The 24,498-nt window shown below is 52.5% G+C and overlaps 1 protein-coding gene across 6 annotated transcripts in view; it reads left to right on the top strand.

Moving 5' to 3' along the window:
• The first annotated feature begins 17,284 nt into the window (after positions 1–17,284).
• Positions 17,285–24,498, top strand: part of BICRA (BRD4 interacting chromatin remodeling complex associated protein) — a 99,938-nt gene continuing 92,724 nt past the window's right edge. For 2 of the 6 annotated variants that reach the window (XM_055240158.2, XM_063615749.1), the window contains exon 1: positions 18,074–18,312. The gene's annotated coding sequence lies outside the window, so the exon portion shown is untranslated. Of the gene's footprint in view, positions 17,428–18,072; positions 18,313–24,498 lie in introns of those variants that run through there. The other 4 variants (XM_063615751.1, XM_055240159.1, XM_055240160.2 and 1 more) reach the window with 4 other exon arrangements.

The following is a 24,498-nucleotide window of genomic DNA, read 5'->3' as shown; positions in this document are numbered from 1 at the left end:
AAAATTAGCTGGGCATTGTGGCAGGTGCCTGTAATCCCAGCTACTCGGGAGGCTGAGGCAGGAGAATCACTTGAACCCGGGAGGTGGAGGTTGCCGTGAGCTGAGATCATGCCACTGCACTCCAGCCTGGGCAACAGAGGGAGACTCTGTCTCAAAAATAAATAAATAAATACAATTAAAATTAAAAATAAGTCTTAGCGGACAATTTACTTCCTCCAGGAAGGACTCCCCCAGCCCCCAGAGTCTAGGTCACTAGTTCCCAAAGTAGTATTTGAGATGACTTCCAAGTGGCTTGTTTTAATGGTCATGCATTTATTTTAATGCACATTAGCAAAAAAGTAAACAGCCCATCATACCAGTGATTTCATGGCTATTGTTGATTAGGATGAGTCTAAGATAGTCTCGTGGGAGCCCATTGAAGGAAGAAAAAAAAATAAGTTGGTTGAAAGACCAAATTAAAGGTAAAGGCAACACACTGCCAAAATTCTGGAATAGCCCTTCAGGAGTAATAGAAATTGGGAGGTCCTGGTGGCAGGGTTAACTCTGCCTGAACTTCAAAAGCAGCCACAGGGGCTTTTACCTATTGTAGGTAATTAAAGTGATTTGTTTAAAGTCTGTCTCCCTGACTGGGGTGTCAGCCCCAAGAGGGCAGGGCTGGGCCTATCTCGGTCACTGCTGTGTCCCCAGCACCGCCCTCACTGGGTGGACTCAGCACAGGTGACCAGGAATTATGTGTTGAACGAAGAAATGCCAAGCTGCTAGGTATGGACTTTCCCCCTAAGGGCACTGGAGAGGCACAGGAGGGTTTTATTTTATTTTATTTTTATTTATTTACATATTTATTTATTTAGAGACAGTCTCACTCTGTCACCCAGGCTGGAGTGCAGTGGCGTGATCTCGGCTCACTGCAAGCTCCACCTCCCGGGTTCACGCCATTCTCCTGCCTCAGCCTCCTGAGTAGCTGGGATTACAGGCACCCGCCACCATGCTCAGCTAATTTTTGTATTTTTAGTAGAGACGGGGTTTCACCATGTTAGCCAGGATGGTCTCCATCTCCTGACCTTGTGATCCACCCACCTTGGCCTCAAAGTGCTGGGATTACAGGCGTGAGCCACTGCGCCCGGCCTATTTTTTAAGATGGTATCTTGTTCTGTCACCCAGGCTGGAGTGCAGTGGCCTGAACACAGCTCACTGCAGCCTCCACTTCCCAGGATCAAGTGATCCTCGTGCCTCAGCGTCCCAAAGTGCTGGGATTACAGGCATTAGCCAAAGCACCTGGCCCATAGCGGAATTTTAACCTGGAAAGTGTCAAGGTTGATCTGTGCTTTAGAAACTCCAGGCTTGGCCGGGTGCAGTGGCTCACGCCTGTAATCCCAGCACTTTGGGAGGCCGAGGCATGCGGATCACTTGAGGTCAGGAGTTCAAGACCAGCCTGGCCAACGTGGCGAAACTCTGTCCCTACAAAAAAGACCAAAATTGGCCAGGCGAGGTTGTGGATGCCTGCAATCCCAGCTACTTGGGAGGCTGAGGCAGGAGACTCGCTTGAACCCAGGAGGTGGAGGCTGTAGGGAGCTGAGTTCGTGCCATCGCAGTCCAGCCTGGGCAACAGAGTGAGACTCTGTCTCAAAACAAAACAAAACAAAACAAAAAAACCCAGCTTCCCTCTCTACTCTGGGCCCAGAAATCCAACATTGTTCCTGTGTTATTGGGAAATATGCGTTTGGTCTTCCCTGTTTTCCGGTGTACAACTCCTAAAATCGTTGGAATTAGCAAAGTGATAAGTGTCTTTGTATGCTAACGAGATGACTGCTGGCTGGCCACCCCTAGGTAGCTTCAGGATGGGGCTGATCACTAGAAAGACCAAGGCAGGATTAGCGAGTTGGGACTTTCAGCCCTATCCACCAACCTCTGGGGAGAGGGGAGCTGCTGAAGGTTAAGTGGATCACCAATAGGCAAGTGTTGAATCAGCCATACCTACATAATGAAGCTTCCATAAAAACCTAACAGATGCCTGGTGCAGTGGCTCCACCTGTAATCCCAGCACTTTAGGAGGCCTAGGTGGGCAGATCACCTGAGGTCAGGAGTTCGAGACCAGTCTGGTTAACCTGGTGAAACCTCGTCTCTACTAAAAATACAAACATTAGCTGGGTGTCGAGGCAGGTGCCTGTAATCCAAGCTACTCGGGAGGCTGAGACAGGAGAATCGTTTGAATCCGGGAGGAGGAGGTTGCGGTGAGCCGAGACCGGACCATTGCACTCCAGCTTGGGCAACAAAAGCAAAATTCCATCTCAAAAAAAAAAAAAAAAAAAGGCCGGGCACGGTGGCTCACGCTTGTAATCCCAGCACTTTGGGAGGCCGAGGCGGGCGGATCACGAGGTCAGGAGATCGAGACCACGGTGAAACCCCGTCTCTACTAAAAATACAAAAAAATTAACCGGGCGTGGTGGCGGGCGCCTGTAGTCCCAGCTACTCGGAGAGGCTGAGGCAGGAGAATGGCGTGAACCCAGGAGGCAGAGCTTGCAGTGAGCCGAGATTGCGCCACTGCACTCCAGCCTGGGCGACAGAGCGAGACTCCATCTCAAAAAAAAAAAAAAAAAAAATAGAAGCAAAGATTAAACAGGCCAGGTGCAGTGGCTCACGCCTGTAATCCCAGCACTTTGGGAGGCTGAGGCGGGCAGATCACGAGGTCATGAGATCGAGACCATCCTGGCTAACACGGTGAAACCCCGTCTCTACTAAAAATACAAAAAATTAGCCGGGAGTGGTGGCGGGCGCCTGTAGTCCCAGCTAATCGGGAGGCTGAGGCCGGAGAATGGTGTGAACCCAAGAGGTGGAGCTTGCAGTGAGCTGAGATTGCGCCACTGCACTCCAGCCTGGGTAACAGAGCGAAACTCCAACTCAACAACAACAAAAAAAAAACACAAAAAAACAATCTGGAGCTTGAGAGCGGCACTGGAAGTGGGGAACATGCTTGGCTCAGCAGCTCACACCTGTAATCCCATCCCAGCACTTTGGGAGGCCGAGGGGGACGGGTCATTTGAGCTTCAGAGTTCAAGACCAGCTTGGCCAAAATGGTGAAACTCTGTCTCTACTAAAAATACAAAAAATTAGCCAGGTGTGGTGGTGGGCACCTGTAATCCCAGCTACTTGGGAGGGAGGCTGAGGCATGAGAATCACTTGAACCCCGGAGGCGGAGGTTGCAGTGAGCAGAAATCACACCACTGCACTCCAGCCTGGGTGACACAGGGAGACTCCATCTCAGAAAAAAAAAAAAAAAAAAAAAAAAAAGGGCTCGGTGGCTCAGGCCTATAATCCCAGCACTTTGGGAGGCCAAGGCGGGCAGATGACCTAAGGTCAAGAGTTCCAGACCAGCCTGGCCAGCATGGCGAAACCCCATCTCTACTAAAAATACAAAAATGACTTGGTCGTGGTGGTGGGCGCCTGTAATCCCAGGTACTTGGGAGACTGAGGCAGAAGAATCGCTTGAACCCGGGAGGCAGAAGTTGCAGTGAGCCGAGATTGTGCCATTGCACTCCAGCCTGGGCTACTCTTTTGAGACAGAGCGAGACTCTGTCTCAAAAAAAAAAAAAGAAGTGGGGGGCAATCTTGTGGGACTCAGCCTTCAACCTGTGGGATCTGATGCTGTCTCCAGGTAGATAGTGTCAGAAGTGAATTGAATTAGAGGACAGGCTGGTGTCCCCTGGGGGGAGAAGATCCCCCTCATATCTAGCGACAGAGGGTGTTGTGAGAGTGTCGTGGGACAACCAGGTAGATAGTGTCAGAAGTGAATTGAATTAGAGGACAGGCTGGTGTCCCCTGGGGGGAGAAGATCCCCCTCATATCTAGCGACAGAGGGTGTTGTGAGAGTGTCGTGGGACAAACTGTTTGTGTATTCCTCTATTCTCAGAATTCCCTGCACTGTCTTTTCCTAACAATTCCTCTTTATCCTCCTCCTCCTCCAGGAAGCCTTCCCAAACCCCAGGCTGGGTCAGGTGCCTGCTCTGAGCTCCCACAGCCCCAGGAATCACTCCCCCTATCCACTTTAGGGACAAGTCTGTAACCTCCACAGACCCGAGAGTTCCATGAGGTAGACCCCAGGGTCTCCCAGTAACTGCCACAGAGCATACTGACAAACACTCATTGCATTGACCTAACCTCACTCCACCACCATCTCCCTAGACTTCTCGGTTCTTGCCTTCCACCAGCCCCTCACCAACCATTTTTGGCTCTTCTTGCCTACGCTGCTGCCATATGTATTATTTTTTATTTTACTTAATTTAATTTATTTATTTAAGGTGGAGTCTTACTCCGTCGCCTAGGCTGGAATGCAGTGGGGCCATCTCGGCTCACTGCAACCTTCACCTCCCAGGTTCAAGCGATTCTTCTGCCTCAGCCTCCCCAATAGCTGAGACTACAGGCGCGCACCACCACGCCCAGCTAATTTTTTTCTCTCTCTTTTTTTTTTGTTGTTGTTGTTGAGACGGAGTCTTGCTCTGTCGCCCACACTGGAGCGCAGTGGTGTGATCTCGGCTCGCTGCAAGCTCCACCTCCCGGGTTCACACCATTCTCTTGCCTCAGCCTCCCAAGTAGCTGGGACTACAGGCACCCACCACCATGCCCGGCTAATTTTGTTTTATATTTTTAGTGGAGACGGGGTTTCACTGTGTTAGCAAGTATGGTCTCGATCTCCTGACCTCGTGATCCGCCTGCCTCGGCCTCCCAAAGTGCTGGGATTACAGGAGTGAGCCACCATGCCCGGCCACGCCCAGCTAATTTTTTTTTTGTATTTTTAGTAGAGACGGGATTTTGCCATGTTGTCCAGGCTGATCTCGAACTCCTGATCTCAAGTGATCCACCTGTCTCAGCCTCCCAAAGTGCTAGGATTATAGGTGTGAGCCACCGTGCCTGGTCTGTATTATTTTTTATTTTTATTTATTTAATTATTATTATTTGTTTTTGAGATGAAATTTCACTCCTGTTACCCAGGCTGGAGTGCAATGGTGTGATCTTGGCTCACCACAGCCTTCGCCTCCCAGGTTCAAGCAATTCTCCTGCCTCAGCCTCCCAAGTAGCTGGGATTACAGGGATGCGCCACCACGATCGGCTAATTTTGTAGTTTTAGTAGAGATGGGGTTTCATCATGTGGGTCGGGGTGGTATCCAACTCCTGACCTCAGGTGATCCACCCACCTCGGCCTCCCAAAGTGCTGGGATTACAGGCGTGAGCCATCACACCCAGAGTCTTGCTCTGTCGCCTAGGCTAGAGTGCAGTGGCTCTATCTCGGCTCACTGCAACCTCCACCTCCCGGGTCCAAGCAATTCTCCTGCCTCAGCCTCCCGAGTAGCTAGGATTACAGGCATGTGCCACTAGGCCCAGCTAATTTTTGTATTTTTAGCAGAGAAGGGGTTTCACCATGTTGGCCAGGCTGGTCTCAAACTCCTGACCCCATGATCTGCCTGCCTCTGCCATCCAAAGTGCTGGGATAACAGGCATGAGTTACTAAGCCCAACCAATTTTTAAAAATCATATATACACAACACCTCTGCTTTTAAAAAATCCTTAAACATTTTTTAAAATTGTATTTTATTTTATTTGAGATGGAGTCTTGCTGTTGTCGGCCTGGGCTGGAGTGCAATGGCGCGATCTCGGCTCACTGCAACCTCTGCCTCCTGGGTTCCAGCAATTCTCCTGCCTCACCCTGAGATTACAGGCGCCTGCCACCGCACCCGGCTAATTTTTTTATTTTTAGTAGAGATGGGGTTTCACCATGTTGGCCAGACTGGTCTCGAACTCCTTACCTCAGGCGATCCATTCACCTTGGCCTCCCAAAGGGCTGGGATTACAACTGTGAGCCACCGCACCCAGCCTATTTTTTCCTCTTTTGATTGTGGTGATTCTAGTGGGTGTGAGGTGGTATCTCATTGTGGTTTTGACTTCCATTTCCCTAATACTGATGACTTTGAGCATCCTTTCCTGTGTTTCTTGGCCATTTCCTCACCACCTTTTGCAAGCTGACCTCAGCCCTCACCACCTCACTGAACCGTCATTTCCACCTTCACCAGTCCAGTGGTTTATCTTAATTTCCCTTCTTTTCTCTCTCAGCAACTATGGACACTTCCTCCCTCGCCAGCCATTCTTGGTCTTCGTCTTTCTTTTCCGGAGAGAAATGTAACAACTTAGGCCAGTTAGTTAACTTCTCTGTGCCTCAGTTCTTCATCTGTGAAATGAAGATGACAACAGTTCCTACTTCAAGGTTGCTGTGAAGATTCCATCAGCTAATGTATGTAAAGGGCTTAGAAGTGTTGGGAGGCCTTGGCTGGGCACGGTGGCTCACGCCTGTAATCCCAGCACTTTGGGAGGCCGAGGCGGGTGGATCATGAGGTCAGGAGTTCAAGACCAGCCTGGCCAAGATGGCGAAACCCCGTCTCTACTAAAAATACAAAAAATTAGCTGGGCGTGGTGGCGGGCGCCTGTAATCCCAGCTACTCAGGAGGCTGAGGCAAAGAATTGCTTGAATCCGGGAGGTGCAGGTTGCAGTGAGCAAAGATCGCGCGACTGCACTCCAGCCTTGGCAACAGACCAAGACTCCATCTCAAAAAAAAGAAGTGTTGGGAGGCCCAGGCAGGTGCATCATTGGAGCCCAGGAGTTTGAGGCCAGTCTGGGCAACATGGTGAAACCCTGTCTCTACAAAAAATACAAAAATTAGTCAGGTGTGTTGATGTGTGCCTTTATTCCCAGCTAGCCGGGAGGTAGGAGGATTGCTTGAGGCCAAGGGGTTGGGGCTGCAGTGAACTATGATTGCCTGTAGTCCCAGCTACACGCCTGTAATCCCAGCACTTTAGGAGGCTGAGGCGGGGAGATCACAAGGTCAGAAGATCAAGACCATCCTGGCCAACACGGTGAAACCCTTTTCTACTAAAAATACAAAAATTAGCTTAAAAATTAGCACATGCCTGTAGTCCCAGCTACTCAGGAGGCTGAGGCAGGAGAATAGCTTGAAACCAGGAGGTGGAGGTTGCAGTGAGCTGAGATCACACCACGGCACTCCAGCCTGGCCACAGAGCAAGACTCTGTCTCAAAAAAAAGAAATAAAAAGAATCTGCTTAAGATTCTTATAGCTTTAGCTTTTAAAACAATACATCTAAAGACAGAAAAGGTTTACATGGCACAGTGTAATGTGGTGGTTTAAGAGTATGAATTTTGGAGCAGGTGCAGTGGCTCACATCTGCAATCCCAGCACTTTGGGAGGGCAAGGCAGGAGGATCTCTTGAGCCCATGTGTTCGAGACTAGCCTGGGAAACAGGACAAGACCTCATCTCTACAGAAAAATAAAAATAGATTAGCCAAGCATGGTGGTGGCACCTGTGGTCCCAGCCACTGTGGAGGCTGAGGTTGGAGGATCACTTGCACCCAGGAAGTCAAGTGGTGAACATGTTGTTGCACTCCAGTCAGCGAGACCCTGGCTCGAAAAAAAAAAAGTATAAATTTTGGAACAGGGCTGCCTGGGTTCCCTGTGCCCCCGACTCTGACAATTTTGCAACTTCTCTATGACTGTTTCCATATCAACAGGAGATGATATTAGCATATCCTACCTGCTAGGATTGTTGGGGGCATTCAATGAGAGCATCCAAGTACAGAAAGAAGCTCGGTTAAGCATTACTTATAACTACATTGTAAATCCCCCTCTAGCCATGGGTGACTTTTATAGCCATCTGAACAATGTTTCACAAACCCTGTAGTAAAGAGGGGATGATCCGCCTGTCTCAGCCTCCCAAAGTGCAGGATTACAGGTGTGAGCCACTGCTCCCAGCAGAGATCTGTTAACAGACTGCAAATCTCGACTTAGTCTCATTGCTGCAAGCAGTCTTCTCATTCTGTCCTCCAGATCTTCGGGAACAGAGTAAAAATAAAAATTAAAACCCAGCTAACTCTTCCTCTCTCAGTAGTGTTGACCAGCAGAGGCCGCTTCCCTTCTTAAAGAGGCCTTTCCTAGTTTTGACTTTCTCTTCTCTTTCCTAAGATGGCCTGGTGCGTTTCTCCTGTCACCCTCCCCCAAGCATCGCCAAGGAAGCGGCCCCTCCCACATAGTTGGAATGTTAAATATCTCAGTGATGACTACAAGGCTTAAAGCAACAAATAAATAAAGCCACTCTCTTGAGTCAGAATATTTTATCTGGTGGTGCATGAGTAACAATACCCGATAAATGAAGACACATTCTTAGCGTGTTCTCTATTCCCCAAACGCTGCGGGGTGCAGGGACTGCGGGGGGGATGCAGGTCGGAGGTCCATAGTCTCTAGGGCAAGGTCAAGAGCAGGAGCAAAGGGACATGTGGATGAAAACGGGAAATTCTCAGAACTTGTGTGTTGATTGGATTTTTTTGTATTTCTTTGAATGTTTTGGCGTATTTTATTTTTTTGTGTGTGCATGTATTTGAATATTTTGTGTGTATTTCTTTGAATAGGTGACACTAGGCTCAAACTTTACAAAGGTAGAAAAAGACCTAACATCCACCCACCCCTGTCTCCCCACGGAAAACTGCTGTGACTAGTTTGCTTTTTTTTTTTCCCTAGGCAAAGTCTCGCTCTGTCACCCAGGCTGGGGTGCAGTAGCGGCTCACCGCAACTTCCGCCTCCCGGGATCAAGCGATTCTCCTGGCTCAGCCTCTCGAGTAGCTGGGATTACAGGCGCGCGCCACCACGCCCGGCTAATTTTTTGTATTTTTAGTAGAAACGGGGTTTTGCCATGTTGACCAGTCTGGTCTCGAACTCCTGACCTCATGTGATCCGCCCGCCTCGGCCTCCCAAAGTGCTGGGATTACAGGCGTGAGCCACTGCGCCCGGCCGCAGTTTGCTTCTGCTTTTCAAGATATTCTGTGCATTTAATAAGCAAAAGCTTGTATTTTTTTCATCTCCACCTTTTACATTTTTATACCTTTTTTTTTCTCCTCTCCTACATTGTCAGGCTACATAGCTCATACCTTGTCAGTTCAAGTATCCCTTCCTCGTTTTACGGTGACTCCGCATTCCATTGTGGGCCGCACCACAGCTTATCTAATGAGTCCCCCATCGATGGACAACTAGGTTGTTTCTGGTCTTTTGGTTATTATTATTTTTTTTTTTACAAATTTTTACGAGAACAAAAACAAAAAAAACAATGCTACTCAACCTCACCCCTTAGTGTTTGTCAAAAAACGGACAGGCAGAAGCCCCAACCTGCTCCCCGCAACGCCCGACTCCCCGCATCCGCCGAAGGTACCCCAGCTCCAGGGATCGCGGTGCTCAGGGACCGCCAGTCCAGGGCTGGCCCTGCCTCCCCGAAGCTGTCAGGCGGCGGCCGCGGCCCGCTGTAGCCCCGCCCCGTGGCCCGCCCGCAGTAGGCCCGATTCAAATCTGGCCAATGATAGTGTGTAAACAAACCCAGGCCCCGCCCCCCGACGACTAATCCCCTGACCGGCAAGAGGCCCATTTAACCCGATGGGGGGTTGGGGTTGGGACGGTGGCGGAGTCGTGGCTCCGCCCCCAGGCGTGGGCCAATAGGCGGCTAGGCTCCGCCCCCGGCACTTGCCGCGCTGAGGACCCGAGGCCGGGCTGGGCGCGCAGTTGCCTGATTTCGCCGCTGCTCGCAGTCTGAGCCCTCCGGGCGCTTGGCGCGGGCGGGCAGTGCCAGGATCTGGGGCGGCGCACTTCGTGGTCCCAGCCGCATTTGAAGGGAGCGGTCAGAGGGCGGAGATCGCCCCGGCATCAATGCCCTCTCATTCCCCACCTTACTTCCACCGCCTGGCTGCTAAAATCCGGACCCGGAAACGTCTCCGATGGAAACTTGCTCCCCTCGCCCGTATTATCTAACGAAACCTGGAGGGGACGCAGGGGTGTTTTTGGATTGGGCAAGGCTTTTCATTTCTTTCCCCTGGTTCTTAAAGTGTTACATGCATACGGAAAAATGCACGTATCTTGTGCGCCGCTCTACAGAAAACTAAAACTCCATGTGGCACCAGCAGCCTCTGAGGTCGAGAAACAACTTGGGTTGGCAAAATTTTCTTTTCGTTTCTTTTCTTTTCTTTTCTTTTTTTTTTGAGACAGAGTTTCTCTCTTGTCACCCAAGCTGGAGTGCAATGGCGCGATCTCGGCTCACCCGCAACCTCAGCCTCCCGGGTTCAAGCTGTTCTCCTGCCTCAGCCTCCCGAGTAGCTGGGATTACAGGCATGCGCCACCACGCCTGGCTAATTTTTTATTTCTAGTAGAGACGGGGTTTCTCCATGTTGGTCAGGCTGGTCTCGAACTCCCGACCTCAGGTGATCCGCCCGCCTTGGCCTCCCAAAGTGCTGGGATTACAGACGTGAGCTACCGCGCCTGGCCTGAACATTTGCATAATAAAATGTTTGGGGACAGGGGCAGATTTGGGTGCCTGACAATACACTCCCATTGAAGAGATGAGAAAATGGAGGAGCTGGAGAAGTGACTTGCCCTAGGTTCATCTGGTGACTCAGCCACAGAACAACTGGGTGTACTGATTTAGTCCCCACCCTGCCTGGCTGGCCCTGGGACAAGTCGCTGAACCTGTCTGGGTCTCACTGCCTAACTCAGTGCTTAACCTAGGACTCATAACTTGCACCTGATTCTCAAATAGAAGGGGCGTGTCACCCCCGAAGGACAGCAGGTCTCTTTCGATCTGGGCCCATATTGATCCCCAACACTGGTCTTTGGTCAATGCTTTGGCTGCCTCTGACCTTCCCCACTGCTTCTAGAACAGTGTGGACAACACTCACTCATTAACTCTGAAACTTGGACAGGCTTTCCAGGATGCCAGGGGACAGACAGGACAGAGCAGGAAAAACAGACGTTTTCTCTCCCTGGGCAGGGATTGCCAGGGAATCAATGCCCTTTGATCCACCCCCTTAGTTCCACTGCCTGGTAGCTAAAACCCAGATGCTGTACCAAGGGATCATGTAAAGAATTCCATTTGAGAATCCTATGCAAGTTATGAGTCCCGCATTAAGAACTGAGTTGGTGCCTGTAATCCCACCACTTTGGGAGGCCAAGATGGGGGGATCACTTGAGGCCAAGAGTTCGAGACCAGCCTGGCCAATATGATGAAACCCTGTCTCTACTAAAAATACAAAAACTAGCTGGGCATGGTGGTGGGTGCCTGTAATCCCAGCTACTTGGAATCGCTTTAACCCTTGGAGGCGCGCGTTGCAGTGAGCTGAGATTGCACCACTGCACTCCAGCTTGTGTGACTGTCAAGAAAGAAAGAAAGAGAGAGAGAGAGAGAAAGAAGGAGGGAATGAAGGAACGAAGGAAAGAAAGGGCGCGGTGGCTCATGCCTGTAATCCCAGAACTTTGGGAGGCCAAGGTGGGCAGATGACAAGGTCAGGAGTTCAACACCAGCCTGACAAATATGGTGAAAACCCGTCTCTACTAAAGATACAAAAAATTAGCTGGGCGTGGTGGTATGCATATGTCTGTAGTCCCAGCTACTTGGGAGGCTGAGGCAGGAGAATTGCTTGAACCCAGGAGATGGAGGTTGCAGTGAGTCAAGATTGAGCCACTGTACTCCATCCTCGGTGACAGAGCGAGACTCCATCTAAAAAAAAGACAGAAAGAACGAGAGAGAGAGAGAAAGAAAGGTCTGGGCACGGTGGCTCACGCTTGTAATCCCAGGACTTTGGGAGGCCCAAGGCAGGTGGATCACTTGAGGTCAGGAGTTCAAAACCAGCCTGACCAACATGGTGAAACCCCATCTCTACTGAAAAAAATAAAAATAAAAATTTGCTGGGCATCGTGGTGCACACCTATAATCGCAGCTACTTGGGAGGCTGCGGCAGGAGAATTGCTTGAACCTGGGAGACGGAGGTTGCAGTGAGCCGAGATCGCGCCATTGCACTCCAGCCTGGGCAACAAGAGTGAAACTCCATCTCAAAAAGGAAGAAGAGAGGATACAGAGAGAGAGAAGGGAAGGAAGGAGGGAGGAAAGAGAGAAAGAAAAAGAAAGAGAGAAATAAAGAGAAGAAAAGAAAGCAAAGAAAAAAGAAAGAGAGAAAGAAAGAAGTAACTGAGTTGAGCAGTCAGACCCAGACACATTCAGTGACTTGTCCCAGGGCCGCCCAGGCAGAGGTGGACTAATGGCTATCATGATAGCGGACTAATGGCTATCAGCCATGGCTAGGCATGGGGCTGGCCTCTTTTTATCTTTTTTTGAGACAGAGTTTTGCTCTCGTTGCCCAGGCTGGAGTGCAATGGCGCAATCTCGGCTCACTGCAACCTCCGGCTCCAGAAGTCAAACAATTCTCTGGCCTCAGCCTCCTGAGTAGCTGGGATTACAGGCATGTGCCACAATGCCCAGCTAATTTTGTATTTTTGATAGAGACGGGGTTTCTCCATGCTGGTCAGGCTGGTCTCGAACTCCCGACCTCAGGTGGTCCACCTGCCTCAGCTTCCCAAAGTGTTGGGATTACAGGCGTGAGACACCGTGCCCGGCCTGGGTTTTTTTTTGTTTTTTGAGACGGAATCTCCCTCTGTCACTCAGGCTAGAGTGCAGTGGCACGATCTCAGCTCACTGCAACCTCCCTCTTTCGGGTTCAAGTGATTCTCCTCCCTCAGCCTTCCAAGTAGCTGGTACTACAGGTGCGCACCACCACACCCGGCTAATTTTTTCTATTTTCATAGAGATGGGTTTTTGCCGTGTTGCCCAGGCTGGTCTCGAACTCCTGAGCTCTGGCAATACGCCCACCTCAGCCTCCCAAAGTGCTAGGGTTACAGGTGTGAGCCACTGCACGGGGCCAGGGCTGGCTTCTTGTTGGTGTCCTCTGCACCCTACCAGAGCCATTCCAAATGGCATGGCCCCAAGACCATCTCCCTAAGAGGTCAGGTGTGTGTATGAGGTGGGTGGATGTTGTTATATCTATTCAGCAAACTTTTATTGAGCATTTACTAAGCACCAAGCACTGTTTTAGGCGCAGTGGATATTCTACAGTGTACCAAAGGAACCTGGGAACTGCCAAAAAGGGCATGACCAAGGGAGGTAAACTGAGGCCCGCAAACCGAGGCTAACTAAGCGACTTATTTGCTTACTTGCTTGTTGGCTGTGTTGCCTAATAGATTGTGAGTTGTGTGGGAGGCAAATAGATTGTGAGTTGTGTGGGAGGCAGGAACCTGGGTGGTGTTGGTCATCACAGGATCCTTGACACATTAGATACTAAAAAAATATGAATGAATAAACTCTGACGAAGTCTCCAGTGAGTCCCCTAGTTCTGAGTCCCCCGGGGCTGGCAGCTATGACAGATACGCAAGTGCTATACTTCAGGTCCCATTGTACAGTGAAGGCTTCAGATGAGGGCTGCGTCTCACTTCCTGGGTGCGTGACTGGGCAAAACACTTCCCTTCTTGGAGCCAGTTGAGTTTTCCACACTGTATGATGCGGGTAACTAAAGGTCTCTCTCCTGTGGGCGGTTCTCATCAGAAACTGTGTTCACCACCCAGTTCACACTCTATAAGTGCAGCTCCATCAGTGGCTGTGGAAGTGCCGAGTTAGGAAGACGCAGACTATACAAACATAAAGTAAAAAAAAGTGTAAACTGCTGCTTCTTGGAGAGGGTCCACACACCTCCAGTGAGTGGTGGATGATCACTGCTTGTTTTCGTTTTTTTGTTTTGTTTGTTTGTTTTGTTTTTGAGATGGAGTCTCACTCTTGTCGCCCACGCTGGAGTGCAATGGTGTGATCTTGGCTCACTGCAACCTCCGCCTCCCAGGTTCAAGTGATTCTCCTGCCTCAGCCTCCCCAGTAGCTGGGATTACAGGCGTCTGCCACCACGCCCAGCTACTTTTTGTATTTTTGTAGAGACGGCGTTTCACCATGTTGGCCAGGCTGGTCTCGAACTCCTGACCTCAGATGATCCACCTGCCTTGGCCTCCCAAAGTGTTGGGATTACAGGCGTGAGCCACTGCGCCCAGCCTTGTTTTTGTTTTTGTTTGAGAGGAGTCTCACTCTGTCGCCTAGGCTGGAGTGCAGTGGCGTGATCTCTGCTCACTGCAACCTCCGCCTGCTGGGTTCAAGCAATTCTCCTGCCTCAGCCTCCAGAGTAGCTGGGATTATAGGTGTGCGCCACCATGCCTGGCTAATTTCTTTTGTATTATTATTATTATTTTTTTGAGACGGAGTCTCACGCTGTTGCCAGGCGGGAGTGCAGTGGCGCAATCTGAGCTCACTGCAACCACCACCTCCCGGGTTCAAGTGATTCTCCTGCCTCAGACTCCTGAGTAGCTGGGAATACAGGCACGTGCCACCACGCCTGGCTAATTTTTATATTTTTAGTAGAGACGGGGTTTCACCATGTTGGCCAGGCTGGTCTCGAACTCCTGACTTCAGGTGATCCACCCGCCTCAGCCTCCCAAAATGCTGGGATTACAGGCATGAGCCACCGTGCCCGGCCTGTTTGTTTGTTGTTGTTGTTTGAGACAGACTCTTGCTCTGTTGCCCAGGCTGGAGTGCAGTGGCGCAATCTTGGCTCACTGCAGCCTTGACCTCTAGTGTTCAAGCAATTCTCGTGCCTCAGCATACGCCACCATGCCAGGCTAATTTTTGTATTTTTAATACATTAGGTTTTGTAATTTTTGTATTTTCGCTGCATTGAACAAGCTGCTCTGGAACCCCTCACCTCAAGTGATCTGCCTGCCTTGGCCTCCCAAAGTGCTGGGATTATGGGTGTGAGCCCCCACACACCCGGGCCATGGAGGCTTTTTTTTTTCTTTTATTCCATGATGCCTAGGTTTGGGGTACAAATGAGCCCGTCACCCAGGTACCGAGCATAGTACCTGAAAGTTAGTTTTGTTTTTTTTTTTTGAGACAGAGTCTAATTCTGTCACCCAGGCTGGAGTGCAATGGCGTGGTCTTGGCTCACTGCAACCTCTGTGTCCCGGGTTCAAACGATTCTCCCATTTCAGCCTCCCGAGTAGCTGGGACTACAGGCACATGCCACCATGCCTGGCTAAGTTTTGTATTTTTAGTAGAGACAGGGTTTCACTATACTGGCCAGGCTGGTCTTGAACTCCTGATCTCGTGTTCCTCCTGCCTCGGCCTCCCAAAGGGCTGGGATTACAGGCATGAGCCACCGCGCCCGCCCCCGAAAATTAGTTTTTCAACATTTGTCTCCTATCCCTACCTCCCCACTCTGGTAGTCCCCAGTGTTTATCCGTCCCATCTTTATGTCCATGCATACCCAATGTTTAGCTCCCACTTATAAGTGAGAAGATGAGGTATTTGGTTATCTGTTCCTGTGTTAATTTGCTTAGGATAATGACCTCCAGCTGCATCTGTGTTGCTGCAAAGGACATTATTTATTTATTTATTTATTTATTTTTGAGACAGAGTCTTGCTCTGTTGCCCAGCCTGGAGTGCAATGGTGCTATCTCGGCTCACTGCAACTTCCGCCTCTCAGGCTCAAGTAATTCTCCTGCTTCAGCCTCCCAAGTAGCTGGGACTACAGGTGCCCACCACCACACCCAAATAATTTTTGTATTTTCAGTAGAGATGGGGTTTCCCTTTGTTGGCCAGGCTGGTCTCAAACTCCTGACCTCAAGTGATCCATCTGCCTTGGCTTCCCAAAGTGCTGGAATTACAGGTGTGAGCCACTGTGCCCAGCTTCATTCTTTTTTATGACTGCATAATATTCCATGGTGTACATTTATCACATTTCTTTATCCAATCCATTGTTGATGAGCACCTGAGTTGATTCCATGTCTTTGCTATTGTAAATAGTGTTGTGGTGGACACCACTGTATTAAGTTATAGATCTATCACGCTTTTATGTTTGGAACATTGCATAAGGTATTCACTTGTGGAACTGATAACTTCCTTTTTACTTACTAATCATCAATAATGATAACAGCCAGCATTTATATGGCACTTCCTCTCAGGTGCAGCTCTCCCTAGCTCATTCCTCCTCATGACCCTATGAAATGAGGCCTATTATTATCAGCACGTTAAAGATGAGGACACACAGAGGTGAGGTAATTTGTCCACTGTCACACAGCAAGAAAGTGGCAAAGGCAGGATGTGAACCAGGGGCTGACTGGTTTGAGTCAGGGCCCTTACCCTCTGTGGTCTCTCACAATTAATTTCTTCTTCTTTTTTTTTTTGAGACAGGGTCTTGCTGTTTCCCAGGCTGGAGTGCAGTGGCATGACTATGGGGAACTACAACCTCGACCTCCTGGACTCAAGCGATCCTCCTGCCTCAGCCTCCCAAGTAGCTGGGACTACAGGCACACGCCACCACGCTGGGCTAATTTTTGTAATTTTTGTTTGGACAGGGTCTCGCTATATTGCCCAGGCTGGATAAATTATTATTATTTTTGAGAGAGAGTTTCCCTCTTGTCGCCCAGGCTGGAGTGCAATGGTGTGATCTCGGCTCACTGCAACCTCTGCCTTCCGGGTTCAAGCGATTCTCCTGCCTCAGCCTCCCAAGTAGCTGGGATTAGAGGCGTGCACCACCACACCCAGCTAAGTTTTGTATTATTAGTAGAGACGGGGTTTCACCATGTTGGCCAGGCTGGTCTCGAACTCCTGACCTCAGGTGATCCACCCTCTTCGGCCTCCCTAAGTGTTGGGATTACAGGTGTGAGCCACCGCGCCTGGCCGATAAATTATTAAAAAAAAAATACGTTGAAGTAAATATTATGGGTAGTACCGCCAAGATACTAGAACACATGTTAAGGCTTAAAAACACAGAGGCTGGGCACTTTGGGAGGCCGAGGTGGGCAGATCACGAGGTCAACAGATCGAGACCATCCTGGCCGACATGGTGAAACCATGTCTCTACTAAAAATACAAACATTAGCCGGGCGTGGTGGCACACGCCTGTAATCCCAGCTACTCGGGAGGCTGAGGCAAAAGAATAGCTTCAACCCAGGGGACGGAGGTTGCGGTGAGCCTAGTTCGTGCCACTGCACTCCAGCCTGGGCGAAAGAGCGAAACTCCGTCTCAAAACAAAACAAAATATAACACAACAACAACAATATCACAATCTGTCTCAATTACTCATTTATTCAACCCGCATTCACCTACTGTGTGCACGAGCTTTTCTAGGACACTGGAGAGGCAGAAGGGACTAAGATAACAAAGTATAAGTCTCCCTGGGCTGCAAGCCTCGGGAGGGCAGGTCCGGGTGCTCTGTGTCCCCGCTGGGCCCCCAGCACTGCGCAGCGCACACAGTGGGCGCTCACCAAGCGCTCGCTAAGGGCAACGCGTGAATCCGTGTCCCGCCAGCAGGGCGTTTACGGCCTGGTGGGGCGGAAACGGACCCGACACCACCGCGGCGTCCTGGGGCTTCTGGGAATCCCATCAGCGCGGCCAGAGCGGCCGGGGACAGGCTCCGAGGCAGGCCGGACCCGCCTCCCCGGCGCCGCCGTGGCTCGACGGAGACCAGCTAGGGTGAGTGATCGAGCCACGCCCGGGGTCCTGGCCTGTCACCCCGAAGTCCCCGCCGCCTTCCACCCTGTCAGGCTCCGACTCCGGGCTCCGGCGCGGTCCCACCTCCGGGGGAACTCCCCTCCATCCCCTCCATTTCCTTCATCCTCGACTCCCGCTATCTTTTCGAACCTGCGGCGCTCCCCCTGGACGCGTCCTCCCGCCGGACGACCGTCCTCCGCCTCGGGGGACGCGCCCAGCACGCACGGCACCCCCTCCCCAGCCGGACCGGGGGTCTGGGAGCGCGGATCCCTTCAGCTCCCCCGCGCCCCAGCACCCGGATTGCGGCTCGAGGCAGTCGACAAACTACACCCGAGCCCGAGCAGGCGCGCCCCTGAACCCCCGGGACTGGGGCTGGGGGCGGGGGCGGCGCCGGCGCGGAGGGCCCAGTCCTCGGACGTCCGCAACCTCCCATTGGCTCTGGGGCCCGCCGCTCGGCCTGGCGGGGCCGGGGCTGGTCCGCCCGGACGCGGGGCGGGGATTCCTGAAGCCCCTCCTCCGGCGAGGGCGGAGGGAAGAGGAGGAGGAGGAGGAGGAGGAAGAGGAGGGGGGGCGGAACACAAAACCTGAGAGGTTTTTTTTTTTTTTCCGTTTGCATTTAATTAAAAAAATTTTTTTTTTTTTTTTTTGCATACCCGAGGGGCGCTCCCCGGAACGGGCGCGGGCCCGGGGCGCGCGGGCCTGGGCGCGGGGCGGTGGCGGGGGCCCGGCAGCGGCTGCCGAGCGGCCGCCATGCGATCAGGCAGTGCGCTGACCGGCCCGGCCGGCCGGCCCCTTCTGGGTCCTCCCTTTGCAGCCCGTGCGGGGCCGTCTCGGAGACCCCGCGCCGACGGCTGCTCAAACATCAGGGTGAGTTTCTCACAATGTAGCAATTTCTCTTTAAATCTCTTAACTCTCTCTACCTGCGAGTCGGGGCTGTGACAGGGCGCAAAAGCGAGGGGGGAGTGGGGGTTGGCGGCGAGGGTGTGTGTGGGGGGAGCCGGAGCCGGGGCCGAACCCACCCCCGCGACACTCACACACTCAGCCCCCCAGCCGGGGCGCAGCGCCCGCTGCCTCCTTTTTTTTTTTTTTTTTTTTTTTTTCCTGCTCGGCGCCCACCGCCACCGGCACCCCCAGCCCCGCGTCTCTTCCACCACCGCCGCCGCCCCGATCCTACGGGGACCCCCCCCCCCAACCGGCTTCCCTGCCCAGACCCGGCGCCCGGTGCCTCCCCGGCCCTCCCGCCGGCTGCCGGGGATACAATGGAGCGGCGAAGAGAGGAGACCTAACGTTCCACGGGGGGAGGGGCGCGGAGGCCCCCTCCCCGGCCCGGCCCCCTCCCCTCGCCCCGCTCCCCGCCTTTCGGGGAAGGCGAGGGCCACCGGGCAGCGGGCGGTGATCTCCCTGCCGGAGGCGGAGAGCCTGCATCTCCCCGCCTCGCTCGGCCCCTGCGCCCCCTCCCCACATCCCTCCCGTGGGTGTCGCGGACACTGGGGGCCCCTGGAAAGCTGGGGAGGGATGAATGGGGAAGGAGGCCACCGGGGCTCCCCCTCCGCACCGCCCCTAAACAATGAAAGGAGTTGACTTGACCCCCAGCCCCCGGCAGTGGAGGGAGGTGACCCCCTCCCCCACCCCCAGCTGAGGCTCATCCCGGAGGGGGCCGTTACGGGGGTGGAGGGGTGAGCGCCTTCTGTCACTTCCCGAGGTTCAGGGCGGCCCCCCATCTCCTCCTCCTTGGCCTGGGAACGGGAGGCACCAGGCCCGGCCGGGGCACCGCGCTCGGGTGGTGACCTTTAGACAAAGGCAGCCCTTTCCCCGGGGTGAGCCTGGACGAGCTGGGCCCGCGGCCTCCCCGGGCCCCTGCGGAGGGCAGCCAGGCCGCGGGCACCCGGAGGGAGGGATAGAGGAGGAGGGAGGAGGGATGGAGCCATCTGGTTTTCCCATCCCCGGCTGCCCCTCGGCTGCTTCCCCGACTCCTGTCACGGGCGGCCGCGGGGAGACGAGGGACCAGGGGCTGCTTGGGCCTTGGTGCGCGGCCAGCCGGGAGGACCGGGCAAGGAGCCGCGGGAGGGCTCGGCTCGGGCTCGGGTGCCGGCGGTGATTGGAAGGCACTGCGGCTTCTTCCTCTCCGCGCCCCTTTGTTTTGCTTTGTGGTTCTGAGCAGCTGAACTTCCCGGGAGGTGGGGTCAGAGGCCGCGGTGTCAGCTCTCCCGGGGAGGCCCAGGTGACAGGTCCTAGCTCTCTGGTGTCCCCAGCCTTGTGGGCTGCAGTCTGTGCCCAGGCCCATATCCTCACCATGGTCCCCTTTTGTCACCACCCCCCCACACACCTACCTACCCACCCCATAGTATAATACAGATCTAGGGGTGCCTTTCTCTTACACCTCTTTACGGAGGGCACTTGAAAAGGAAACGAGAAACATCCAAGGCATCAAGGCCTGAGATCTATGATAAGCTCTCTGTGCTTTTAACCTCTCCTAGCACCTGCGGTGGGTGTGGGGGGCTTTGTCAACTCTGACCTGCCCTGGGTCATGAGAAAACGGGAGGACAACTCAGGAAGCACCCCCTTCCCATGCACTGGTAGGACTTTTGGGACATGTTGACCTCCCTTGCCTTCCCCCATAGCTCCCCTCTCAAGATGGAAATATTAATAACAATATCTAACTAGGGAGCCTTATTCCGCTGCTGCTAAGTACATTACACACTGGCCACAGTCCAAGGAGGAAATAGAGAAGGGACAGACATTATTCCTATTTTCCAGACAGGTTCATGGAGGCTCAGAGAGGTTAAGAAGCTTGCCCAGGGTCACACAGCCCTGGGTCACACAGAGCCCCAGTTTGTAACCTCCTGGAGTTTTTCCAGCTTAGCTCAAAACTGTTAAGCTCTTCTTCTGTCCCACCCTTTGGCACTTTGTCCCCCTGACTTCAGTGGACCTGGTTCGGAAATGTAGATAATACTTAGAAGAAGCGGCCAGATTTTTTTTTTTCTTCTGGGAGCTGGTTTTGGGAAGGGGTAAGATACACCTCGAAGTTGGGTTGAGGGCAGGATCATTTCACTTGTGGCTGGAATGGAGAATTGCCAGCAGGAACTGAGAATTGGAGGTGTGTGAGGAGTCAGGGAGGGGGAGCCCCAGGCCTGGCCAGTGATGGGCTCGGGGTACCTGGGAGCTGGCCCCACTGTCATCTTCTCCCTTCTCTACCTGAGCGGGGGACTTGGCCCCATTTGCTGCTACTCAGCCCTGAAGTAGAGAAGAGAGAAGCTGAACTGTTTGGGACTGTTGATGTCTGGTTGTTCCTATGCCCTGTGACCCGCTGTCGCTTTGCCACACCATGGCCCTTTGATGCAGCTAGCGGAGAACTTTCTTGCCTGTTCTTCTTGGCCTGATCCACTCTGTAACCTTACGCAGGTCATTTAACTGCTGGTCCTGTTTTCTCATCTGCAAGTGGGGGTAATTATAGTTCCTTTAAGTGACTTGGAGGTGGGTAAAAGTATTATCCAAACGTGTCATTTATATTTATCATTCAGCAGGCCAGGTATGCACTGTGGGCACAGGGGAGGAATGTCAACTGGTGGCATTTAATTTTTTTTTTTTTGAGACAGAATCTCGCTCTGTTGCCCAGGCTGGAGTGCAATGGCCTGATCTCGGCTCACTGCAACCTCTGCCTCCCGGGTTCAAGTGATTGTCCTGCCTCAGCGTCCCGAGTAGCTGGGATTACAGGCACCCACCACCACACCTGGCTAAATTTTGTATATTTAGTAAAGACGGGATTTCACCATGTTGGCCGGGCTGGTCTTGGGGTCCTGACCTCAGGTAATCTGACTGGCATTTAAATTTAAGGCCAGGTGCCATGGCTCACGCCTGTAACCCCAACACTTGGGGAGACCGAGGCTGGAGGATTGCTTGAGCCCTGGATTTCAAGACCAGCCTGGGCAACACGGTGAGACCCTGTGTCTACAAAAAATGAAAAAATTAGTTGGGCATGGTGGCACTCACCTGTGGTCCTGGCTACTTGGGGGTGCTGAGGTGGGAGGATTGCTTGAGCCTAGGAGTTTGAAGCCGGGGTGAGCCGTGATTGTGCCACTGCTCTCAAGCCTGGGCAAGAGTGAGACCCTGTCTCAAAAAAATAATAATAATAATAAATAAAATAAAAAATATAAAGATGAGTAGCAGAAGACCTTTGTCCCCGAAGAATTCCCTGTGGTCTGGGAAGGCCAACTGCAAACAAACAATTCCCCTTCAGTGACGCCCACCCTCTGAGCGCTTTGGGGACTAGGCCCCTGCCCCTTCAGCACTTTACCCATGCGGAGTACATGTTTAGCTGTAGGGGCTGGGGGGCTGAGGGAGAGGGGCTGGGGGGCTGAGGGAGAGGGGCTGGGCCCAGCTCACCCGGTGTAGGAGGTAATACAGGTGATCTTGCCATTTTACAGATGGGGAAACTGAGGCCAGGGGAAGCATGTTCCACGGCCAAGCTGGGACTCCAAGCCAGATGGCAGAGACTAGTGGTGGGGAGTCCATATTTGTCAACAGAACTGGGGAGATGGTGCTTCATGGGGTCTGATCCCAGGAGCTTTAAGGGACCCCTGATCCCTGCAGCCACTGTCCCCTCCTTTAAGTGCGGGCATTTCCCTGGGTGAGATGACAGGCATAAGTGATAATAATTCTCGGGGGAGGTGGGCAGGAGGAAAGGGGCTGTGGGGGATACCCAGATCTCTCAAGATTGAGTGCTGGCTGAATGTAGGAACTGATCTTTTTGGGGGGCTGGTGGGAGAAGTCTGAGTGAGGCCCTAGAGGGTCTCCCTGCTGACTTCCTTCCCAGAGGCCTCCGGCCCTTCCCTAACCTTCCTTCAGGAGGTGGGGTGTGCCCTAGGCTGTGGAAGGGCCAGGAGATCAGCACCCAGAGGCCAATGAAGGGGGAGTTCCTGGGGGTGTGTAGAGCTCCCGAGGTTCCAGTGGGCCACCTTGTAGCCCAGGTCTAGCCAAAAGCCCAGTTCCCCCGCCAGCTCTCAACCCCCACCCGCCAGGCTGCCTTGACTCCAGGTCTCAAGAATGCAGAAGGCTGCTGGTAGGGGAAGTTAATTGGAAACAGGAAAACATGGCATTCCTTTCCAGGCCGCCTGGGCTTGGAAGGCAGAGGGGCTGCCATTTCCCCTCTCCCGCCCTGCAGGGCGGGAGAGGGATGGGGAGTATGGTTATCTTGCCCTGGTCATATTTGAGCTTTCTTCCCCAACCAGGCACCCTCACTTAGTAGAAACGAGCAGTCACCCACGCCGTGTCCACGATGACAACTGCTGCCCGCTCCCCCAGGAGAATGAACTGCCCCCTCCTTACTCACCCTTTCATATCCCTCTGGTTTTTTGTCCCCTGTCTTGCCTGAGCTAGCTCCCTGGTAGGATGCACCTTATGCCACACCAGAGACACATGGGGAGCGTTTGGTTGAGGGGTCCCCAGGGAGTGTCTCCTGGTTCCGTCCCTCGCATTCTCCTCCGCCTGGAGTACCACCAGTAGAGTTTTGTCCCAGTTGACTGAAGCTTTTGTGTCTCAGTGACATGCAAGTTTGCCCAGTGGAGAGGGAGAGTTTTCTAAGGCATTTCTAGTTTGGTGACAATTAGTTTTGTGTATGAGTGTATGTATTCATTGGGGGGAGGAGGGAAGGAGTGTTGGCAAAAGCAGAGAAGGCCTTTGTTTCTTTAATTGTTCCCAATTAAACTTCCTGAGGGCCTACTGTGTGACAGGGCCCTGGGGATCAGTTAAGACATTGGGACACAGTCCAGGAGGAGGAGAGAGAACGATTGGATTAGCCGCTGTGGGGTTTCATTCATTCTGTCTGGGTGGTCTGAGACATCATCTTTTTCTCTCTCTGCCTTTTGTTCTTTTTGTTCTAAGTGATACACACACGGGGCAAATTCAGAACACTAAAGATGATGTCTCTCCCTCTAACCTCCCCAGAATCCCTGGTCGCCTAGCTCTCTTACCCAGAGACAGCACCTCCATTCTGATGTTCAGTGCATGTACTTTTATATACGGATGTATGTGTTTAAAACTATTCAGGCCAGGCATGGTGGCTCAGGCCTGTAATCCCAGCACTTTGGGAGGCTGAAGTGGGCAGATCACCTAAGGTCAGGAGTTCAAGACCAGCCTGGCCAACATGGTGAAACCCCATCTCTCCTAAAAATACAAAAATTAGCTGGGCGTGGTGGTGCACGGCTGTAATCCCAGCTACTCAGGAGCCTGAGGCAGGGGAATTGCTTGAATGCAGAAGGCAGAAGTTACGGTGAGCCGAGATTGCGGCACTGCACTCCACTCCAGCCTGGGCGACACAGCAAGACTCTGTCTAAAACAAACAAACAAAAAACTGTTCATCTTACACAGATGATAGTCTGGTCTATCCATTGCTTTTTTCCTGCTTCGTCTCCCTGGGAGACCCTACCAATGTAGGTCTTCCTCCATCTTTTTCTTGGCTGCATGGTATTCCTCTCTGTGGGTGAATCCACGTTTACTGTAATGGACGTGGACGTGTTTCCAAACGTTTCTGTGTGAAGCATGGGAAGGCACAGTCCACACATGTTACAGGGAAATGAGTATGCCTGTGGGATGGACTCCTGGAAGTGGGATTGCTAGATCAACGGCCAGTGATTTGTCTTTCCGTAGCTCTTAGGGAGCACCTTCGATGTTGCATCTTTTTTATTTTTTTGAGACAGAATCTTGCTGTGTCACCCAGGCTGGAGTGCAGTGGCACCATCGCTTTTCACTGCAGCATTATCCTTCCTGGGCTCAAGTGAGCCTCGCATCTCAGCCTCCCCAGTAGCTGAGACTACAGGTGCACGCCACCAAGCCCGGGGAGTTTTAATATTTTTTGTAAAGATGAGGTCTCACTGTGTTGCCCAGGCTGGTCTCGAACTCCTGTTCAAGCACTCCTCCTGCCTTGGCCTCCCAGTGTGCTGGGATTACAGGCATGAGCCACTGTGCCTGGCCCCTCATGCTGCACCTTGAAGAAAGTTGTTCTCTTTCTCTCCTGTTCAATGTGATCCCACCTGTCACCCAGGCAGCGTCTCCAGG

Source organism: Symphalangus syndactylus, chromosome 13 (genome assembly GCF_028878055.3).
Source record: "Symphalangus syndactylus isolate Jambi chromosome 13, NHGRI_mSymSyn1-v2.1_pri, whole genome shotgun sequence".
NCBI classification, from domain to species: domain Eukaryota; kingdom Metazoa; phylum Chordata; class Mammalia; order Primates; family Hylobatidae; genus Symphalangus; species Symphalangus syndactylus.
The sequence above is the reverse complement of the archived record's forward strand: the minus strand, read 5'-3'. Positions and strand labels throughout refer to the sequence as shown.